Source organism: Notamacropus eugenii, chromosome 6 (genome assembly GCF_028372415.1).
Source record: "Notamacropus eugenii isolate mMacEug1 chromosome 6, mMacEug1.pri_v2, whole genome shotgun sequence".
Taxonomy (NCBI): Eukaryota; Metazoa; Chordata; class Mammalia; order Diprotodontia; family Macropodidae; genus Notamacropus; species Notamacropus eugenii.
This window is the reverse complement of record NC_092877.1, coordinates 324,651,233-324,666,991: the sequence shown is the minus strand read 5'-3', so window position 1 is coordinate 324,666,991 and position 15,759 is coordinate 324,651,233. Positions and strand designations below refer to the sequence as shown.

At 36.3% G+C, this 15,759-nt stretch overlaps 1 protein-coding gene across 1 annotated transcript in view; it reads right to left on the bottom strand.

Moving 5' to 3' along the window:
- NYAP2 (neuronal tyrosine-phosphorylated phosphoinositide-3-kinase adaptor 2) overlaps positions 1 to 15,759 on the bottom strand; it is a 156,883-nt gene that overhangs the window by 69,928 nt on the left and 71,196 nt on the right. The gene's annotated exons all lie outside the window — the stretch shown is intronic.

The following is a 15,759-nucleotide window of genomic DNA, read 5'->3' as shown; positions in this document are numbered from 1 at the left end:
ATAAAAATAATTTAATCTTAGAATATAGTTTTCCTAAAGATAGAAATCATATTTTTAGCATCATTTTTGAGGGATGAAGGAAAGGTTAGGGAAGATGACCAGTTTTCTCATCTCTTTATATTTCGATCATGCTTGGTACAGGGTCTGGAATTTTAATATTAATGTTCTATCTAGCCAATAACCATTAAAATGTAAATATTTGAGGTATAAATGTCTAAAACTATAATTTGTATGGGGGTTTTAGACACTAATTAAAATTGGGAACTCTTAGAATCTAATGCAGACACTCAAATAATTTTAAGATGATTCATCAAGGTGTACTGGTTGGTTATATTGGAGTAATTTCCATGAAACATATATGTAGATGGGTCTGTACCCTGGCCTCTTCCAATGTGTTCTATAACCACTGGCCCAAGGACATGGGTGTTTAGTGGCTCCTGTTCAATCCCTTGGTCCATGTGCTGGGCAGGCTGCATCAAAGAAGCCCAGCAAAGGAGAGAGAGCTTCCCCCAAAGTAAAGCTCATTAAGTCATTCTTTCATTTCAATTCTTTTTTGAGACGTAGCCAATGCTCTTGGAGTATCTATGTAATTAAAAATATAGATCTGAGAAGTCAAATTACTTGGAAATTTTCTTAGATTAATTTTGGCTTGTTAGTAATATAAAGTTTGGTATACCTATTCCAAAGTCATTTGGTGATTTTACAAAATCATGTTATGACTACCATCTAGTTATGTGATAGTAGGCAAGTCATAATCTCTCTGGATCTCAAGTAATTTATAAATAGGGACATTAGTCAAGATAGTGCCTTTTAATTTATTCTAGGATTTCATGTCTATTGTGTAAGCTCTTCAATTTTATTCTGACCATTTCCTTGTTTAACAAATGTCTCTTTAATGACCATAAACCAAACAAAATGTCAGTATAGCACCAAAAAAGGACATCATGGAGCTTTTCTATGCCATTTATTGAGTTTCAGAGAAAAAGTGTTTTTTTTACATGCTCTTCCCTCTAAGTCCAACAAACAGTCTGTGGTCATCTATCTCATCTTCCAGATTCTCAAGAGATCTTTGGAGCATTGGTTGGCATTTCACCCTTATTACTGTTGCCGTTGCTTTAGACATTGTTAGATTTACTAAATATATTATTATATAAATTGTAGCACTTATTAGATACAGTTTATAAAATAATTTATTTTTCAAAATAATTATTACTCCCTCCCTCCTTCCCCAGATCTCACACCTGATTGGACATTTGGTCAAGAAAGAAAGGAGAAAAGAAAAGTTTTGAAGCATCAATTGTTCGGTAATTACTGCAATTTCAGACAGTCCTTAAATATGAGACTCAAAAGATAAATTTGAGGTTAACCCACTGGTAGTTATTTTCTTTGTTCTAATTTAATTGCTTTCCTCCGCGTGCCATGGACTTGTCAGTTAGGTTTCAAGTCTAATGAAATTAGACCTAAATATAATACAGAAAAAAAAATAGCACCTTTCCTCTTGTTTTATTTTTTTTTTTGAATTGTCATGTCCCCAAGGTTCACATGCTGTGAAATTTGGCCAGTATCCTGAGAGAAAGTTAAAAGGATTCAAAATATTATACAAAGTTTAGACCTCACTGCCATCAATATTGCCATTATTATTATCATCATTATTTTCTCAATGAAGAGCAGTTATTTAAATCTGAGAGTAGGACATCAGAATTTTTATCAGCAGAACAAATCAGGGGACATGTACGTTTGACAGCACATTTTCCTAAGAAAATCTTTCCACTCAAAATGAACATTAAAATATTCAAAATACCTCTTAATAGACAAATATGGAAATCATATAGACTTGGGAATAATATATTTGATGTGGCACATTACAATTTAAAAGAAGTCTATTCAGAGGAATGTTGAGGATGGTTAAAATCTACATTGTGACAATTTTTCACACTTCTTAAACAAACTCCCCCCCTCAAAAAAATTCTCTTACTAGTAATGAGAACTTCATTAAATCAGAAGGATTTTGGAAAAATTGCCGAGTTCTTTGGAAATTAAAAACTTAATAATGCAGATTATTTTTTTCCTGAAATGGTAGTTTTATCCAATAGGTGTATTTTCTATCAACATTCATCTTCAGTTCTAGTGTGTTATCTACCATTCAATGCAGTGAAAATAGATCCTTTCTCATTTAACATCTTCGTGAAAATCACACCACAATTTATACTTATGTAAAGCTAGGAACCCTTACAAATGCCATGTTAATCAAGAAACCAGAGTGGGAAATGGCTGCTTTGGAGAGAGGATCATTTATTATTTGTTAACATACCAAACAATCTTGAATAAATAGTAAGAGGTTTCATGAAATTCTGCTCCAGTTTCCAACATCCAAAAGGATTCATTTGCCTCATCAGTCAATTACTTCTACAAACAACTTGATGATTTGGGTAAGAGGCTTTTATGTTTGTGATTTGTAACTGCAGCTACCACTTGAAATTTCCTGGGCTCACACAGGGATCCCTTAGTTACAGGAAATGTGTTCTAATTGTCCACAGCACAATAGGGACCAAAACTACCACAGCTCAGGGGGCTGACCAGAACTTGTGTTCATGGCTTGATGGAAATGATTCGACAGAATTTGATTTTCTATGTCCCTATTGGCTTAATGGGCAGGATCAAAGTTTCTCCATTTTATTCTAACCACTGAAAAATGGAAATGATGAAAGGTGATTAAAATTGATTAACTACATAGAATAGACAGCATTATAAGGATGACTGAGATATTATGATAGGGCTGTTTGATAAGATGAATACTATGTTTGTGGAACTGTAGAATATTCATGATGGAAATGACTGAGATCATTTAATCCAATCCCTCATTATACATATGGGGAAACTGGATGCTTTAGAGCTATTAGAACCATTTAGTTTCAGAGCCAAAACTACAGCCCAAGGTCTCTTGACTCCTGGTAGAAAAGTATTTTCACAACCATATTGATAAGTCATCATGCACATGACCAGATATTTAATAATTGCTAGCATTTATATAGCTCTTTAAGGTTTGCAAGGAACATTACAATTATTCAATTTAATGAAATAAAACTTTAGAAAACAGCTACTATGCTCCAGGTATTCCACTAAGTGCTGGGTATACAAACAAGAAAAAAGAAAGATGGGAGAAGGCAACACATAGAAGGGTGCTTGAAGGGGATGTGGGGTGGGAAAGTAGAGAGTAAACTGGAGATTCCAGATCTAGCCCTCCAAAAAGGGGATGTTTGGAGGAGTTTAGGATTTCAGACTCCAATCAGAGATAAGAGGAAACTAAGGGAGTTGGGAAAATGTTGAGTATACAAAGCTAAGTTAAACAGAAAGAAAATGAGATTTCAGGCGACCCAGCTTATCCTGGATGGGGCATCATGTCCCTTGAAGTTCAAAGCAAACAGACCTTCCAACAGTATAACATTTGATCCTCGTGATACTAGGAGGTAGATATAAATATCCTCAATTGAGAAAGTTAAGGAAGATAGAAATTAAATGCCTTGCCCAGGGTTTGCATACAGATTTGAACTTATGGTTTCCTGACTCTACGTCTAGCATTCTGTCCAATCAGCCACATGCCTGCTTTCTAAAGATTTATATAAAAAAATAAACTAGTCTCCCTTTGTGTGTAAGAAATCACATTGCTACATGTATGGCATGAATTAATGAATTTCCAGGTGATAGATCTGGAAGAAATCGAAAGGAAAAAGGCTACAAATTAAAAACAAAATCTGCATCTTCCTCTGCCCCTTTTCTGTGACCTTGGGTAACTCATTTAAGCACAATGGGCCTAAATTTTCATTCCATGAAGAAGGTTGGACTAGAAAGCTTCTAAGACCCTTTGGAGTAAGGAAAATCTTGGTTCAAACCCTGACTGACCTATATTAGCTGTGTGGTCAAGTAGCATCATTTCTCCATGCCTCAGGTCACTGAGGGTTTCCAATAACTATTGATGGAAGGTATCCCAGAATTCCACATGAGGCATTCTCCACATTCACAAGTTCCTTTATTCCCTGGCAAATTCCTACAGCAGAGGAAGGATCAGAAATGACTATGGAAACCCAGTCTCCTTTACTGATAAATTCTTTGTAAACTAGTTTCTGATTGGTCTTCCTGGGTTAAGACATCTCAGAACTCTAGTAACGGAAATCATGCGTTTTGATCCATGCATGGGACATTTTATATACAGGGATATGAAATTTTGAAATTATTACTGAAGAATATCAAACTAAGTATAAAATCTAAAAATGTCATCACATGATCACAATAATGCCAAGAGTAGTGTGAGAATCTAATAGCTTTTGCTTTTAAACCTTAAGATGTTACATAAATGAAAATCACTATTATTCTCCAACTAGTTCTATTTACTACAAAACTAATTCTATTCAGAGCTATCAATACTACATAGAATCTTTTTTAAAAATGCCTATTTAATCCAACAAAATCCTTTTTTTAAATTTCAAATGGGATGAAAATAGGGCCAAATCTTTTCTTCTCTTCCTCCTGCCACCTTACCAATCAGTTGGTGGTTTAGAATCTTCCAGAGTGAACTTAAAATAAGTTCAAGCACTGTATGAAAGTCAGAGAAATGAAGTTGCTTACTTAGGGTTCCATGGATAGCAAGTATCAGAAGCAGAATTTGAAAGTTTGCCTGATGCCAAGTCTTGTATTCTATAGCCACGGTGTGTGTGTATGTATGTATATCAAGATAGTGACAAACAGTCTTGTAGAAATGCTAAAAGAAGTGACTTGCTCAGGGTCACACAAAACATGTATATACACATTCACATGTGTAAATTAAACATATTATGTAGAATATGCACTGCATATACAGATATTATATAAAGGCATGTGGTATATATACAACTATGTTTATCATGTGCGTGTGTGTGTGTGTGTGTGTATGTGTGTGTGGCTCCTCCTGCTATTAATGGTAAATAAAGGAATTCCACTCAGAAATCACCAATCCATCTGAATGAATTCTTGTATCTGCTCAGAACTTTTCTTTGTAACCTCATTTACCTTTTTTGAACTTTCACATGGATTCAGGATCTTTGTAACTTGTGAATATAATTATACGAGATTGGGAAGAAGACAAATTTCATGGATGTCAGTCTAGATTTTCCTGATTTGGACATAATTTTCTTTTGAGGTACTTCAATACAGTGGTATTGGGAAACTAATAAAGGCTAAAAAACGAAGAACAGATTGGATCGAGTCTAATCTCCAGCAGTGCATTATGTGGCCCATATCATTGCTACTGAATCATATTTATCAGGAACTCAGAAGCAGAGCAGGCAACAAAGAAGGTGCCAAGTCCTTTCTCCCAGGCCTGCAACGAAGGCTCACTTCTACACACTTAAAGATTAAGAGTTGTTAGAAGAAGAAAAAGAAAGCCAGCTTATAAAGAAAAAGTCAGAATGCTTTGTTTCCTTCACTAATTCAATCAATGGATGTGTTTCTTTCAAGGCCTGGAAAGAGCAATGACTAAGAATTTATCCACTGGAGAAAGGCCCACAAGGCTTTCCTAAGATCAAGTGGGGAAAATGACCTTTTAAATGATTTTTTAAAAAAGACAGATTTAGTGTGGAAAGGGAGAGACTTCAAATGTCAAGATGTCTCATGTGGAGAGACACCTTAGGATTTTTCAGGCCTTGACACAGGGAGATTTGGGGTAGGAAGGGTGGAGCTCTAGAATTCACATTGGCATGGCCACTGAGCAGAGGAAGCCAATAAGCTGCCCACTTATTTTAACTAATTATTGCTATTATCTAGGCAGTATGGCATAATGGGCAGAGATCCAATCTGAGAATCAAGGAGACCTGGTTTCCCCTCCTACCTAGGACATACACTGGTTTTGTGACCCTAAGTTAGTCATACGTACTTCTACAGGACTACCAATCCATTGCTGATCCCTGTCTCATTATTTTAAGGTGCCTTCCATTAGCATCTCTTTTTATTCTATCTTGAGATGAAACTGTAGGCCTAGGTTCTAGAGTAAATTCCATCTCACTGGGAAACTGGGACCCCAGGATGTCAAGAGAGAACTCCCTTTCAGCATATATACCCAAAGCTCTTTTGTTAGTAGAGGTATGAGTAATCTGATATTATTGCATTATCCTCTCTTTCCACTTAACCAACATAGAATCCTGAGGGGCGGGACTCCAATCAATTAATTTATTTGGATGAACAAGTTCTCTGGTTTTCTCCTTAACCCTTTTGACATCTATTGAATTAGAAAATTTTTTCCACTCCTATTTCTTATTTACCTTTGACTCAGTCCCTTATCGTCCCTATCTTTTTTCTTCTCTCTTTCTCCATTGTGCTCCCTGGAAACCCCTCTACTGTTAACGAACTTCCTTTCTTTTGGAAACTTCATTGTATGTATCTCCATTCATCCTGTTCCCTTATAGAATCCACAAGGGCAGAACCTACCTTTGTAAAAAGAAATAAGAAAAACTAACAAACCATATCTGCCTTCATATGTAACACTCTACTCCCACAGAAGTCTACTATCCTAGAGAGGAGATAAATGAGTCTCATCATCCCTTCTCAGCAACCAAGATTCTTCATTGCAATGGCATTTGACTTATTGTCATTAATCTTGACCCTATGGTTAACCAATTCAACTATGCAACCTATGCCCTCATAATCATATTTCCAGGTCATCCCTTGTTAAACCCCAGCCCTACTTTATACTACCCTTTGCTTTTTCCATTCACATTCATATGCTCCTCAATATTTCTGGATAAAGTCAAATAACTATTCCAAGAATGTTTGCTACAAATTCCTATTTAAAGTCAATGGGGCCCTCACTGCTACACAATAATCACGGTCATCTGACATGAATGATTATTACGAAAGTCCTCAAAGACATTCTAAACATTTATTCCTAAAGCCCTATTGTAGCAGTCATGATCCTCCTTTAGAGTAGACCTCAACTCCTACTTGACTGAATTAAAAAAGAACAACAAAAAACCTTATCTATTGAGAGAATCATGTTCTATATGTATTGTATTCCAGTATTTACAACATAAGATCTTTGAATAAGAAACTAATCTGTGTTTTTCTTTCTCAGGATCTAGCACAGTATGATGTACGCAGCAGGCTTTTAACATATATTTGTTGAACTATTGGAATGAATCCTAAAGAACAAGTAACACTGATTAAATAGTGAGCTTTCAAGTTACAAAGCTAGTTTCACAGAAAGACAAATGGGAGAAGATCTGTATAATGGGTTGTTGTTATTCGCTCATGTGTAACTCTTCATAAACCCATTTGAGGTTTTCTTGGCAAATATTCTGAAGATTTCTTTCTCCAACTCATTTTACAGATAAGAAAACTGAGGCAAACAGGGTAAAATGACTTGTCAAGGGTCCCATAGCTAGTAAGTGTCTGAGGCCATATTTGAACTTAGGAAGATGAATCTTCCTGACTCCAGAACTGGCATTCTATCCACTGCACCACTTAGTTGCCCCTTGCAAATTATAACCCAGCTAAATATTAGATAGTTTTGAGCTATTGTAGTCAAAAACAGTCATCATCTGGTGACCAATCTGTCTTTCTGAAATTAGCTGCGTTGGTCTTTGGATAGCACCCTGTCACAAGACTATGCTCTGACCCTGTCTAGATAAAAAGAACCAGAACCCAAACTAGGGGTTGATGACCAAGGCTCTGACCTAGGTAGATGAATTTAGAAAGTATTCACAGCATTTGCAGTCTCTGCATAGCTTAGAAGCAACAGTGAGATGTCCTTAAATGATAATAATTGGTGCAGATGAGATGCTAGCATATGGTGGAATGGAGTACATTGCTATCCCATCTGGACATACTCACTCCTTCCCTCCCCATGTGCTGACCTTGCCAGTGGAAGCCTTGCACTCATGTCCCACGGTGAAAATAATAGAGCAAATGGAGAGAAATGTCCATTTACATAGTCACTTTTTTTAACAAAAGAGGAGGAAATCCTCAGGCCTTGCTATGGTGAGATTGGACCAACCAATTAGTAAATATTTATTTATTTAAACATTCTATTTACCAGGCTCTGTGCTAAGTGCTGGGGATACAAAAAGAGGTAAAAGATAGTCTCTGCCCTCAAGAAGCTCACAGTAGAATGAGGGAGACAATTGTCAAACAAATATATTTATTGTTCAATTGTTATAGTTGTGGGCTACTATTTATTCATCACCCCATTTGGGATTTTCTTGACAAAGATACTCCCGGGGTTTGCTATTTTCTTCTCCAGGTCATTTTAAAAATGAGGAAACTAAGGCAAAATGGGTTAAGTGATATGCCAGTCTGAAACAGGATTCGAATTCAGTTCTTAACTCCAGGCCCACGATCAACTCACTGCTCTACCTAGCTTCCCAATACGTATACAAACAACATATATACTGGGCAGCTAGGAAATGATAGAGAGAAGCAAAGCACTAAAATTAAGAATGGTTGGAATAGATGGGATTTTAACCAAATTTGAAGGAAGCTAGGTAAGCCAACACAGGGAGAGGAGTAAGCAGAATATCGTAAGTTGGGAGACAGCTAGAGAAAAGTCCGAGAGTCTGGTGACCAATGGCTTAGGTCAGTCTTGTCTTAGAGAGCAGTGGTGTGAATGTATGGTTCTTCTGAGCTATCTCCATCATCCTGTTGCAAGGTAACTTGTGGCATGCATCTGGGGAATTGTTTTCAATTTCCATATTCACAGTTTAGGAAGGACATAGACAAACCGGAAAGTGTCCAGAGAAAGGCATCCAAGATAATGAAAAGTCTTGAGTTCATACAAAAAAGAGGATGAGTTGAAATAAATGAAGATGTTTTTAGCTTCTAAAAGAATTGTGGGGGTGGGGGCAGAGAGGGGATGTCCTCTAATATATGAAGGGTTGGCATATGTTAAAAAAAAAATAAAAGATTAAATTTGTTTTGTTTAAACCAAGAGGATCAAACTGAGAATGAATGGAAATTCTGAGATGAATTTAGTCTTATTTTGAGGAGAAAAAAACAAAAACTTCCTAACATTAAGAGTTACATAAAAGTAGAATTGATTTTCTTGGGAATTATCAGGTTCCCCCTTACTCAAGATCTTCAAATTGAGCCTGGATGACACCTGGTAGAATATATTACAGTAAGATTCGTTTTCTTTTGGGGAGTGGCGGGGGGGGGGGGGGGGGGAGGGGGTAATTGGAGTAGAGAGTCACTGACAAACCTTCCAACTCTAAAACTTGGTTTTCCATGGGATTTTTTCCACTACAATTCTCCATATGTATTTCTAATGAATATGCACTTCTGTTTACCATCTGAAGAGAAGTTTTGCATTAAAAATAATGACAGTGCCAATAATTAGTACTTCTTTTTTAATACAAACAGATCATATAATCTTAGTCTGATGTCAAGAGTCATTGACCGAGAGAAATAAAGGCAAGGTAATGTTCAAAATTCATGAAACAACCACTCCATTGTCAGAGCTGAAAAGTCTGTGTTTTGAATCTGAACATCATTATGGAAAGTGTGCTTATTGTTTAACAATTCTTTTTTATTCCAAAATAGTGTATGAAAATGCAAATGTCTAGCTATAGTTCATCACATTAAATATTTATGGTCAGAGTTCACTGAAGCTCCAATACCTATGTTACCATGCTAATGCTTCAAGTCCTGTCCCATGTAATTTTCTTTTCCTATGTGGGACTATGCTGTTCAGTGAGGAAGAGTCAATCCAAGGCCCAGGTCTTCACATATTGGAGAGAAAAATAACTGCTAGAAACCTTCCAGAGCGCACATAATTCTGAAATAATTGACTCATGCAATTTTTGTAATTTGAAAGCTGTCACAACTTTGTAGGGAGGGCATATGCAAAGCTTTCAATAGAACCTGAAACCTAAGTGACACCAATGAGCTATATAGTAAGTTCTGCTCACAAATTGTGCCGAGACACCCAAGGAACAGAAGGTTAGCCAACTTGCTGGGCATACTCTAGAGCAGTAGTTCTCAGTGAGGATGTTGGGGGCACTTTCAGAGTGTCCTCAAGATCAAAATATTTTTGTAATAATACAAAGATGTTTTCATTTCCAATGTAGTAAATAATGAAAGGTATAACTCAACACTTTGGAGGATGCTTTAATTAATTTAATTTGAATATAAGAGGGTCCTGAGAAACCAAAGGAGTCTTGCTAGACACAGACTTACAAACACATCATTCTCAAGTGTTTCTTGCTATCTGTAGTACAGAGTGATGGAGAGATTCCTAAAGTATGAGACAAGGGAGCAGAGTTTTACTCCTAGCTCCTAACAACTGGGTAGCACAGTGAGTAAAACATCAAGCCTGGAGGCAGGATGATCAAATCACAGTTCAAATCAAATCAACCTGGCCTTATACACATATTAGCTGTGTGACCCTGGGTAAGTCACTTCACTTCTGCCTGTCTCAGCTTCCTCAAATGTAAGATGATATAGATAATAGATAGTACATACCTCCTGGCATTATTTTGGGGATTAAAGGAGATTTAATTGTAAGGAATTTAGCCAGCACAGGGATTAAAACATAGTAGGCACTATATAAATGTTAGCTATTACCCTAGCTCTACCATGAACTATCTGTGTGACTTTGAGAACACCATTTCTCATATTTGAACCTCAGTGCCTCCACCTATAAAATGGGAGTAGTGGCATAGATAAAGAATAAGGCCCTCCTAGCTTTGAAGTTTTATGATATAAGTAAATGAAAATGCTGTGTGTGTGTGTGTGTGTATGTGTGTGTGTGTGTGTGTGTGTGTGTGTGTAAGAGAGAGAGAGAGAGAGAAAGAGAGAGAGAAAGAGAGAGCGAGAGAAGAGAGAGAATTTCATTGTGTTGATACCTTATTCACTGTTTTCTTCCTTCACTACCAGAAAAGAAAATATATTATAATGAAAATTTGACCTGTTTTAAAAAGAAATATTAAGGTCTAAATAAAAGTAATCTTTCCTAGAAGAGAAGAGAGAAGGCTCAAAAACATTGATTGCCTTTTCCTTTGCAAGAAAAATGGACAGTAATACAAATAAACCAAAAACTGAAAACAATTTGAGAGCATATGTACTCTTCCACTTCCATGGCCTTCCACCTCTGCAAAAAAGAGACTTTTCATTTTGTTTACTTATTAGTTTTATTTTTTAATTAATGGGAATACATTTTCCCTCCCTTCTTCACTTCCTCTGTCTATCCTCCCACCAATTCCTTGTACAAACATGTGAGAAAGGTGATTATTAATAATAGCTAGCATTTACATAACATTTTAGAGTTTGCATTTGGTCCTGTAATTTATTAATAATTAATTATTGTTATACACCCAATTTTTAGAGGCAAGGAAATTCAGACAGGTTAGTTTATTTGCCTAGGGTCATAGACCTAGTATGCATCTGAAAGAGGATTAGGATTTAAACTAATTGTGATAGACTCCAAGTCCAACACACTCCCCTCCACCTTGCCCCACCACCACCACCTAGTTCCTCGAAGGTTAAATATATCCATTAAACCAACTAAAGTGATACACTGAACCATTTTTTTTTTTTTGGTGGTGGAGGTAATTGGAGTTAAGTGACTTGCCCAGGGTCACACAGGTAGAAAAGTGTCTGAGGTCATATTTGAACTCAGGTCTCCCTGACTCCTGGGCTGGTGCTATAACCATTGTGTAATCTAGCTGCCCATGAGTTATTTGATGTATGGTAAGGCATAAGCTAATGCTGAAGGCTTTGTCACATTCATTAAATTAATGGATTTGTCTCAAGTATGTCTTCTATAATAATGAATATGGTTTGAATGATAAACTGATTTTCTGCATTTATTACATTTAGAAAGTTTCTTCCCTAAGATTATGTTGTGTTTAATTGGGTCTGAAAATGGTTTGAAGCTCTTTCCACAGGTGTTTTATTTGTGGAGATATTTTCCTAAAGGGATTCTCTGTAGAAGAATGAGGATTTCCCAAAAAATATTATATATTCTGGAGTATTAAAAAGTTTTTCTGTTTGGGTTTGTGACTTGCCTGGACTTTCTCTTGATAACTTTTCTGACTCTTTCCTGATCTCACAACCCCAAGACTCTCCCAACTTAGAATTCCATGGACCATCCTTGCAGAGTTTTTCCTTAGATATCTTTTGTATAGAAATAAGCTATTCTGGAATTGACTGCTTAGTTTCATATCTTGTCTGAAGAACAAGGCAATCTAACTGAGGACTTAAATCAAAGTAGACTCAAAAGCCATACTATATTCACTATGGGTAAGCACTTGACATAGACATAACAGTAAGACTTTTTTTAAAAAACAGTGTAAAGAGTACACTAGTACAAATTTTGTAGATTGGTGACCTTGTTGTGATGTCAGGTTTTAAAATTTTATCATTTCACTGTGACATGTAGGTACCTGGATTCTTGAATTACATGCCAGTAGAGCACATATATGTCAGGTCCTAGCAAGGTGGAATACTGATCTGGAGACAGCTTGTCAGCCTTGTATGAAAGACCAGCATTTCTATGTTCAGACAGACGCAGTACTAGGTGATGATTTTTTTCCTGGTCATAGACACCTGACTACAAAGACCCAGGAGGGTTTTGATCTATATAAGCAAAGTGAATACAGACAAAATCACCAGTCCCTGATGATCATCAAACATAACTTGCATAGGGAATGTTTGTGGTCCCAAGTCTAAGATTCACAAAAGTGAGCATTATTAGGGGTAGCAGAAGAGGAAATCAGAAGAAACAAAACCAATTTCAAAAAATAGCTGTCTGAATTCCAGACACAAAACTATAAAACCAAATCTATGCATCACTATTAACTGATAGGAATCAGTAATAAGCCCAGGATTTAGGGGCTGTGTCTGGATAGGATCAGATGTGAACAAAAGATTTCAGCTGCTCAATTCACTACAGCTTTTCTCCCTAGCATCCTGAATGATAGGGTCTCAGAAGGATCAGCCCCTCTCCCTGCAGAGCCAAATTAATGAGGTACAGTGAATTGGAACACCTGGATGGGGATGTATCTGATTTTGCCACACACTGATGTCATGGATTTTGAAAAAGAATCTTGGCTTGGGACACATAGAGCATCAGGCTTAAGCCCGGATTGTGGGTTGGGTAATCTAAGGCACCAGACTGTCTTCAAATTGAAATTGCTACATAAAGAGAGGGACTGGTAAGGTTATGTTGCTCTAGGTCTTTCCACTTCCATCAGGGGAGAGGTGGCAGGATATGCACTGCCAAATTCAAATGCTCTGTCCTGGATCTTTTCCCTTTAATGGGCTTTAGCACTGGCTTTACCGTTAGTTTGGTCTCCTCTCTGGAAAACATTAGAGATTCTCCCTGGCAGGATGATAGATTGATTCACAGATTTAGAGTTAGAAGAGACCTCAAGCACTGGTTAGTCCAAACTGATTTATGTTGGAGCCTGAGTGGGGACAAGAGCTTGGAAATTGTCCTTGTTTCATGAAAGACTTTTTAAAGTCTTTTTAATGGAAAGTGCCTTTCTAATGGAATAGTTATTAGAATAGCAGGTAAGATTGGGGGAAAGTCATCAAATTTCTCTGGAAATCAGGTTTTCCTTTCTTCAATATAATAAACAAATTAGAGAACAAGGAAGGAATGACCTATGTCTTCTTATCAGTAGGGAAAGAGTTCACAAGCAAATAAGAGGTAGAGTCAAATCAAGGTAAAAAGCATTTCTTAAGCACCTACTAAGTATCTGGTACATAGTAGGCACTATATAAATTCTTTTCCTCTTCCTCCCCCAGTCATAGAAAATAAAAATGGACTCTAGTTTTCTCATTTGTAATTCAATACATTTATTAACAGTCTATTATAGAAGGATATCAGATAAAAGACTTTTTCTTCTCACATTCTGAGATCTTGTAATTTCTATGGTTTGTCAGAGCAGGAAAGGTACTGTTCATGGAATTAAGGGGATAGGATTCCAATCCAACTCCAGCATTTACCAGCTGTGTGTCTAAGATCTCTCAGGGTTTTAGTTTTCATTATCTAGATAGAAGAGGTAAATTTATTGGTATTACTGACCTCATAGAATTGTTATAAAACTTCATAAGTTTCTTCATATATTTGCCTATTATCATTATGACATCATTTGCCTATTATCATGACTTACTTCTGTATACCTGTAACATATGAAAATGGGATTCACCATCACCAACATCATGAGGCCAAATTCTATGCTATACTCATTTTGTTTAGATTCCAACATACAGTCATTTCTTAATTATGTAAAGTATACCATCCTTTTCTTGGGCTTGCCAGGTACTTTGTTCCTTCACATTTTACCTCACTCCCTTTTTCTAACCCCTACTTCCCCCTTCCAAATATGTACAAGTGCGCTCTCTCTCTCTTGCTCTCTCTCTCTCATAAAAATCAAGTCCATTTTGTTTTGTTGCTCGTTATTTATACACATTAAATTTTGTACTGCTTGCATGATGCAAGACACTCTTCTACGTTGTCACTCTTCTGTGCTTTTAATTAAAAATGCCATAGTTTCCTAGTTTTAAACTTTGAAAGGAAGATAAGTCTCTGAACAGGTAGGTAGGAGTTGTGTGGGCAGTCCAATATGTGCACAGGTGTGATCAACTTTAATTAAGATACAAATCATTTTTTAGCAGATGGAAGAAGGATTCAGTATTACTTAAAAGAATAATAGACAGGCAAACTAAAAATTTCAATGTGTGGCAAGAAAAGAAAACCACATAATTTCCTTTCTTCTTGTTACAATTCTGAGAACACGTTTGTCAGTATTAAGAGAAAGGGACAAATGTTTTAAAATTTCATCTTCAGAGAGAGATGTATTTCCAAACTCTGACCAAGCACCCAAAGAACATTGACTATTTTAGTGTTAAAGTTCCGTTAGCTACTAGGCCCTGAGCCATGGACTCCCTAGCTCTGAATTATATTAAACATCTAGTTTTCCATTTCACAAGTCAGAGTTTCAGAACCTGGGGACTGGCATTTTTGAAAATAATTTGATCATAATTATTAATTTATTATTGTCATTAAATTAATGATTGGTTGGTTATTATTACTATGGGGTCCTGACATCAAAAGGGCTAAGAAACATTCATGGATTTTTCAATTCTTTGTGAATACTTGTGAATTGCAATGTAGGTATTGTCACAAATGATGTATATATTAACTCACCTGTAAGGTCTTTTTAATATTTTTTTGTATCCTTTATATCATCTGCTATGTGTTTTTCATATAATAGCTACTCAACAACTCTTTTTAATAAAATTATTCAAAGGTAAGGAAAATGCAAAGGAAACAATAAATTATTATTATAAAAAATGCCCTAAAATTTAATTCATTAATACTCAAATGAATCTTTGATTTCATAGATGTGGCTATTCCCTGAAGCAAAGTAGAATATACCCATCCATGACTTCTCATCCTTTATTAATCTGATGGTTCCAGCTTGGAATGGGAAGAATGAGATACTGTAGCCCATCTAACATTTAATAAAAAGGAAATTTATTTAAAAGTAGCATGGACAACTCAGTCCCCTTCATTTCTATGTGGAATTAAAATTGTCTTTAGTATGGTGTTAACTTACAGGGCAGTGACAAATCCATGGTCTCTTTCCTCAAGGAAGGAGGAAACAACATGGAAAAAAATTGTGCATTCTGTATATGTCTGAATAGCTTTATATCTAGATGTGCATCTCTCTCTCTCTCTCTCTCTCTCTCTCTCTCTCTCATATGTGTGTGTGTGTGTGTGTGTGTGTG